This window comes from Oryx dammah, unplaced genomic scaffold (assembly GCF_014754425.2).
Source record: "Oryx dammah isolate SB20612 unplaced genomic scaffold, SCBI_Odam_1.1 HiC_scaffold_2, whole genome shotgun sequence".
NCBI classification, from domain to species: Eukaryota; Metazoa; Chordata; class Mammalia; order Artiodactyla; family Bovidae; genus Oryx; species Oryx dammah.
In genome coordinates, this window is record NW_024070186.1 from 77105382 (window position 1) to 77113280 (window position 7899).

Genomic DNA, 7899 nt, shown 5'->3' on the forward strand with positions numbered 1-7899 from the left:
GCCGTGTCATGCCGTGTTCCACGCCATGCCTCTCCGTTTCCTCTCCTTCTCCCTTAAAAGTTTTTATTTTAAATGGAAAGGAATTCTAGTTCTGAGGTCCTGAGCTCTCTTCCGAGCCTGTGTTGTACAGTCAGGGAACCCAGGCACTAGGGCACATGAAGATAGCACGATGATGCAGAATTTATCTTCACCTCATCACCCAGCACACAAAGGTACTGTCTATGTGAGCAACCACCGACCGCAAGTTGGAAGGCAAAGTTTCCACTCCCAGCCCACCGCTTACTCTTCATGCGCTCTCCTTTCTGAGCCTCAAATTCTTCATCTGCCAAATGGATTCTTTCTTGACTGGCAAGATGGCATTGAAGATTAAGTGAGCTCTTGGAAATGAGAGCTCCTGGTGATCTCTAAAGTTATTCTTATTAGTATCATGTCCTATGACCCCCCCACACACACACTCCTTCCCAAGGAGAACTGCAAAAGCTAAACTCAAAGGAATGACTTCCTGAGTGGAAATTTACACTCCCAAGTAGGTCTCTGAAGGAGCTATTTGAGGGCGAAAGGACCTTGAGTCACATCCCACGGGCCACCAGCCAATTCTGTTGGATAACTTTGCTAAGGAAGGAGGGTCATAGAAAGGGAAGAAGCACAAAGCATAGGAGGCCAGTTAGAAAAAAACTGCACAGGCTCATTTACATCTTGGGGCTTCCCAGGAAACACAGTGGTAAAGAAACCACCAGCCAAAGCAGGAGATCCAAGAGACATGGTTGTCTCTAGGACGATCTCTTGATCTCTGGGAAGATTCCCCTGGAGTAGGAAAGGGCAACCCACTCCAGTATTCCTGCCTGAAAAATTCCATGGACACAGGAGCCTGGCAGGCTACAGTCCATGAGGTCACAGAGAGGTGAACAAGACTTCCCACTGAGATACTCGTTTATAGTCTTTCTCTGGAACCAGTGGCACCTATGGCCTTCACGGCTTGGTCTACCCTGCCACCTTGTGGCTATTTGCTAGACTGCACTAATAGAACTCCCTCATGTAATCTGGGTGCCAGAAGAGCTATAAAATTAAGTGGAACCCTTAATCACATACTCACTCTTTCAGTCTGCCATTCAAGAAAACTATACAGATGCTCACGGGTTTCCAGGCTGAGAAAATTCATGAATGTATGGTCTTTAAAGAGTTCCCAGGGTGAGGGAAAGTAGAAGAAAAAAAGACATGCTAAGCAGAGGCTGTGATATGTACAAGGACACTGAAGACTGGTATGTTGGGAAAATGATGAATTTCTCCATGAGACTAAAAGATAGGGAGCTCCAAGTAGGAACAGAGGAAGCTGAGGTGTAGTCCCACTCTCAACAAATGCTGTGTGTGAACCCCCAAGAAAAAAGGAGGGACACAGGCCACCCCTGGAATGCAGCTCAGTTCAGGGGTACAGAAGCTGTTCATCCTACACAGAATAGCCCCAAACTTATGTGGTCGTGCTCTTTTCTCTTTTGGGATTCATAAACAGACCTGAGCTCTTGACTCTTTCCGTGGTCAGAACCAGTTTCTCAATGGGATGGGATCTTAGAAAAATCTCAAGCTTGAACGGGATCTTAGAGTGATTTAGTTCAACTCTCCCTGCAAGTCAAAGTTACTGCTACCTCACTGTGCATTTTCTGCTTCGTCACCTCAGAAGTGAGCTCAGAAGCCACCTCAGAGCCCATCCCATCCTTAGACATCTATGTGACAATCCTTCATTCAGTCCAATTGAGTTCCTCCTCTTTATAAATCTTGGCTCAAGTTTCACTTCCCTCAGGCCACACTGAAGAAGTGATGCCATGTAGGGAGACATAGGAAGAAGACAGTCATTTAGTGGCTGCACTCAGGCTGTAGAAATAGAAAATCATGGCAGTAATTTTACTGAAAAGAATACTGGTTTAGGTGTTGGGAAAGGTGTGTCTGAGTCCTCCTAGAATCTTTGCTTAGTGTCACTTGGCATCCTTTTATGTACAGTGAAGGGCTGGATGAGAGTCCAGAGTCTCACCTCTCAGCAGGGAGCAGGCAGCAGGCAGCAGTACATTTACATGCTCGCTATGGCAGAGGTCTGGATTAGGTCACCACCAGGGTCAGTGCAAACTCTCCAGGGCTTTTCAAAATACCACTAACTATAATAGTCTCCTGTTCCTGTTAGGGGACTTTTATCAAACCTGTAGTGATCTGTATACATATTCTCAGAGATCCCTATTCTGCAGAGATTCCCGTGGCTCTTAGAGCTTTCTCCCCTCTGCATACTGGAAGTGTCCTTGCTCGCTGAGCTCAGTTACCTTGTTTCCTTGTGCTCTTCGGAGATGAGACACACTTCCCTCCCTCCCCTACGGCCGCCATTGAAAAGAGGGACAGGTGGTGAGAAGGGAAAGAGAAGAGGCACTGCCCCACTCCGACCAAGTGACCTCTTGTCTGGGAGAGGTCAAGTAAGCGCCCCTCCCCACCCCCTGCAGTGCTTTGTTGTGACATGACTGAGGCCACAGTGCAAAGCCCTGTGCCCGGAGTCAAGAAGTCCCTCCAAACCTTCGTTCCCTTCACCTCGGACAGTAAAGAGAAAGTGTAAAGAAGACGTGCGGTGGGTGCCGCTTCTGAGAGCATCTCACCGCCCCCTCCCATGGATAATTCCTGTCGTGCTGAATCGCTGCCCCTGTGCTGTGCACGCTCAGCCGTGCCTGACACTTGAGTCCCCATGTGGACTGTAGCCCACCAGGCTCTTCTGTCCGTGGGATTTCCCAGGCAAGAGTAGTGCAGTGGGTTGCCGTTTCCTTCTCCAGGGGGTCTTCCCAACCCAGGGATTAAACCCCTGTCTCTTGCACCTCCTGCACTGGCAGATGGGTTCTTTACCACTAACACCACTTGGGAGGCCCATGGGCTGAAGTATACACCCCCACCCATATGTTGAAATCCTCACCCCCCAGTACCTCCAAATGTGACCTGATTTGGAGACAGGATCTTGGCAGATATAATTAGTGAAGATGAAGTGTGTACGGTGGGTGCTACTCCCATTCGATTGGTGTCTGTACTAAAAAGGGAAATATGGACACAGATACATACACACACACACACACACGGGGAGAATGCCAGGTGAAGATGAAGACAGAGATCAAGATGACGCTTCTACAAGCCAAGGAGTCACAAGGGTTTCCAGTAAACTAACTGAAGCAAAAGGAGAGAACTGGTATAAGATCCTGCCTCACTGAGCTGCAGGAGACCCCGGTTCGATTTCTGGGTCGGGAAGATCCACTGGAGAAGGGGTAGGCTACCCACTGCAGTATTCTTGGGCTTCCCTGGTGGCTCAGCTGGTAAAGAATCTGCAATCTGCAATGCGGGAGACCTGGGTTGAATCCCTGAGTTGGGAAGATCCCCTGGAGAAGAGAACAGCTACACACTCCAATGTTCTGGCCTGGAGAATTCTATGGACTGTATAGTCCAGAGTGTCGCAGAGAGTAGGACACGACCAAGTGACTTTCACTTTCTTTTCACTGAGCTCAAAAGGAAGCAAGCCTGCCAACTCCTCGATCTCAGAGCTGTGGGACAACCCACTTCTGAGTCCAAGCCACTTAGTTTTTGGTGCTTTATTAAGGCAGCCCTAGCAAACCAACCACCTCCAGAGATGGCTGCTATGGGTGACATCAAGGGGGAGAGATCTTCACAGACGGAAGGAGGCACTGCAGTCCCACAGAAAAGAGGAGGACTTCACCAGTCCCGGGAGTGCTTCCACCCAGCCCCAGCTCCACAGGCCTGCTACCCTGTGCTGCCCTAAAGAGCAGCTTGCATTCCTAGCGTTTTGGAATCCTCAAAGCCACACCCCTCCCCCCTCCCAATAGTCAGGAATATCAGTTTTTAGCCACAATGGCATGTCACGTGTTTCTTTGTGATTTTACTTCCATGTTTGTCCATGTTTTGTCTTTCCAAGTGACTGCACACTCCCTGGAGGCTGGGACCATGTTATAAACCACCTGGGTGTTAGGAGACCTCTCTGTTAAAAATTCGGGCTGTGGCCTTAAGTTTGTTGCCTTTCCCCTGGTTTCGGCACCCATAGACTAAAATCTGGGCTTCCCAGGTAGTGATAGTGGTAAAGAACCTACTTATCAATGCAGGAGACACAGGTTCGATCCCTGGCCTGGGAAGGTCCCTTGGAGGAGGACATGGCAACCCACTCCAGTATTCTTGCCTAGGAAATCCCATGGACGGAGGAGCCTGAAGGGCTTCAGTCAACAGGGTCTCAAAGAGTTGGCCATGACTGAAGTGGCTTACCACGCATACAGCCCGAATCCCAAGCTTCCCTGGTGGCTCGGACAGTAAAGAATCTGCCTGCAATGCAGAAGTCCTGGGTTCATTTCCCAGGTTGGAAAGATCCCCTGGAGAAGGGAATGGCAACCCACTCGTGTCCTTGCCTGGAAAATTCCACAGACAGAGAAGCCTGGTGGGCTATAGTCCTTGGGGTCACAAAGAGTCAGACACAACTGAGTGACTAACATTTTTACTTCTTTCTTCAGACTAAGATCCTAATCGCTATGGCCCGTACAGGCATGCTATTCTGTGATTCTGTTTCTAAGCATGCTTGTTATTTAATCAACCTGCCTGTTGCAAGTGCTAAAGGAGGAGGGACCCAGGAAACTCATCTCTTAGAGGCAAAGAGAAGTTAGTCTCTTGTGATTACATGAGTCAGAATCTTTTAATAAAGGGGCAAGACTCCAGGGGCTTCAGTTCAGTTCAGTCTCTCACTCATGTCCAACTCTTTGCGACCCCATGGACTGCAGCAAGCCAGGCCTCCCTGTGCATCACCAACTCCCAGAATTTATTCAAACTCATGTATCCATCGAGTTGGTGATGCCATCCAGCCATCTCATCCTCTGTCATCCGCTTCTCCTGCCTTCAATTTTCCCAGCAGCAGGGTCTTTTCCAAGAGTCAGTTCTTTGTATCAGGTGGCCAAAGTATTGGAGTTTAAGCTTCAGCATCAGTCTTTCCAATGAATATTCAGGACTGATTTCCTTTAGGATGGACTGGTTGGATCTCCCTGCAGTCCAAGGGACCCTCAAGAGTCTTCTCCAACACCATAGTTCAAAAGCATCAATTCTTTGGTGCTCAGCTTTCTTTATAGTCCAACTCTCACATCCATACATGACTACTGGAAAACCCATAGCTTTGACTAGACAGACCTTTGTTGGCAAAGTAATGTCTCTGCTTTTGAATATGCTATCTAGGTTGGTCATAACTTTCCTTCCAAGGAGCAAGTGTCTTAATTTCATGGCTGCAATCACCATCTGCAGTGATTTTGGAGTTCATAATGTCTGTCACTATTTCCATTGTCCAGGGGGCTTAGGGTTAAGATAGTTCTCTGTGGGTTCCAAACCCCATTGAGTGCTCTTCCTAGTCTCCAAGACCCTCCTGCTTCAGTGCCTCCCTTTCTAGAAGGCCATTTCCTTAGTGATACTGAAGCCTTTCCTCCTTCAGCGAAGGTGCCTGACCCTGGAGACTGTGTTGCCGGTACCCACCAGGGCTCGGCAGCTGCGTGCCTTTGAGAAGCCTCCTGCCACTGCTTTGAGGGATTGGAGGAACATGGTCTTTCCATGTGGTTACAGTACATTTGGTAGACCATGCTTTGTGTCTTACATGGGAGGGATTACAGCATTCCTTAGCCTCTTATTGAGAACCCTGAACCCAATCTGAGAGTACTGAATGGTCCCCCTGATGGCACACACCTCAAACCTGGGTACTTGTGTAAACTGTGCTCTTTTGGTTCCAGGAAACAGGGACTCACTCAAACCAGGCCAAGTGTGATGGGTGATATAGAAGTAGAGGCAGAGACCTTATTATGCAGTGGTTATAAAAGAGATGGAATCTTCTAGAAATCAACCTGGTGGTGGCAGCGCATTCTAGTTAAAATCCTTGTCCAGGGATTTCACTGTGGTGCCATTAATGACACCCCGCTTCTCCCCAGGGGATCAGCTTCTCTCTGCATCGCTTTCCTTTTCTTTCCATATCCCAATTCTCTTAGTGTTTTCCAAACATACCTCTGATAGAACATATAGTTTCTAGAAGGCACAGAGTGAACATTTTTATTATGAATGATGACTCTTTATTTTCATTTATGGTAGAAGAACTATATCTTGAAAGTGAGTTGATTTAAAGAAAACTAGTACATAAATGTCAGAGAAGGCAATGGCACCCCACTGCAGTACTCTTGCCTGGAAAATCCCATGGATGGAGGAGCCTAGTAGGCTGCAGTCCATGGGGTCACTAAGAGTCAGACACGACTGAGCAACTTCACTTTAACTTTTCACTTTCATGCATTGGAGAAAGAAATGGCAACCCACTCCAGTATTCTTGCCTCGGGAATCCCAGGGACGGCGGAGCCTGATGGGCTGCCGTCTGTGGGGTCGCATAGAGTTGGACAGGACACAACGGATGCGACTTAGCAGCAGCAGCAGCAGTACATAAATGTTCAAGGTATGATGAGATAGCAAAATCATGAAAGTGGATTACAAATCACCGAAACTGGAGAAACACTGGACTGGCTGGTTGTCTCCAAATGTCACTGTAAATCCCCAGGACACAAGATTCTAGTGGTCCAACTCATCATTGTCTCTCCCAGGCAGTACTTTGCCCTGGGGTCCCGTGTCCATCCTTAGACAAATTAGGGAGGTATGTCATGTGGTATGAGACGTGGCTGCCCAAGGTCTGACTCCTCCACTGGGGCTGGGACAAAGCATTTTTTTTTTTTAAATTCTGTGTGCAGGTGCAGTTTGATGTGTTATTATGGCCCCTGGTTTGCCACTGTAACTCCTCGAACTGCTGCTATTCTGGAGTTTCTGAGGTGGGTGTGTATATCCCCTCACTCCCCGCCCCTGACATCTCTACTCTGAGGAGTAGTTATGAGATAGAATGTGATTGCTGATACCAACGTGCTTTGAAAATCCTAAGCGTCTCACAAATGCCAGATGTTATTACCATGTTTAAGAGATATACTGCTCTGAGTGACACAGAGAGGCAAATGAACCCATATTCCAAAGGAAATAGCTCATTTTTCCCCCAAAAAAGAGGTGATTGAACTTGCACCAACAAGCAGTTGTATGAACTCAGATTAATTGGCCACATCTTAGCTGTGTGACCCTGGACAAGTGCCTGCATCAGCTTTCTCATTTCTACTGATCTTCTTTCCCTCTGGGTGGGGTCAGAGGCAGGAGCCTGCCCTCTACCCTCTGCCCCAGTGCACTGGGCGACGGTAGCCTAGTTTCTTCACCTCAGTCCCTTCCTGGGTCAAGGACAGATTTCAACGTGGTGATCCTTACCATCCTCCATCCTTCCAGCTCCTAAGCTGATTCTAACCAACCCCTCTCTCCAGGTCCACCCTCCAACCACTACTCTGGTCCTTAGAAACTTTTCCTCTCAAAACCTTACAACCGAGAGAAAAGCATTAGACACCCTGTTAAAAGTTATGCATTTGTGAAAAGCTGTGCTCCAGTCACGCTTTGGTAATAAAAATTCTGTATTCCCTCTGCCCCAGCTTAACTGTTTAGAGACTTTTGCCTTTTACCTGTTATTGATTGTCAATTGGCTGCAGTTACTCTTTGATCTTCTCTTTTGTTTGAACTTGAATGCCACCCACACTGTCTGCCCCAGCCTGCTCTCTATTAAACAGTGATGATGTGTAAACACACTCGGAGGCCCCTGGGGAGCCCAGCAGCTCTGGGGCCAGCCTCCCTCGGGCCCGTGAATTGTCATTCCTGAAGCTGTCTGTTTTCTAAGTTCTTCTGCCAAGTGTCTATGGGAGCAGAGGATCATTTCCCCTCTTTCAAAGAGCAGGGTGAGCCGAGGCCTTGAGCTGGCGAGTCCTTTAAAGTCATCTTCAAAGGAAACCTGAGCTGCAA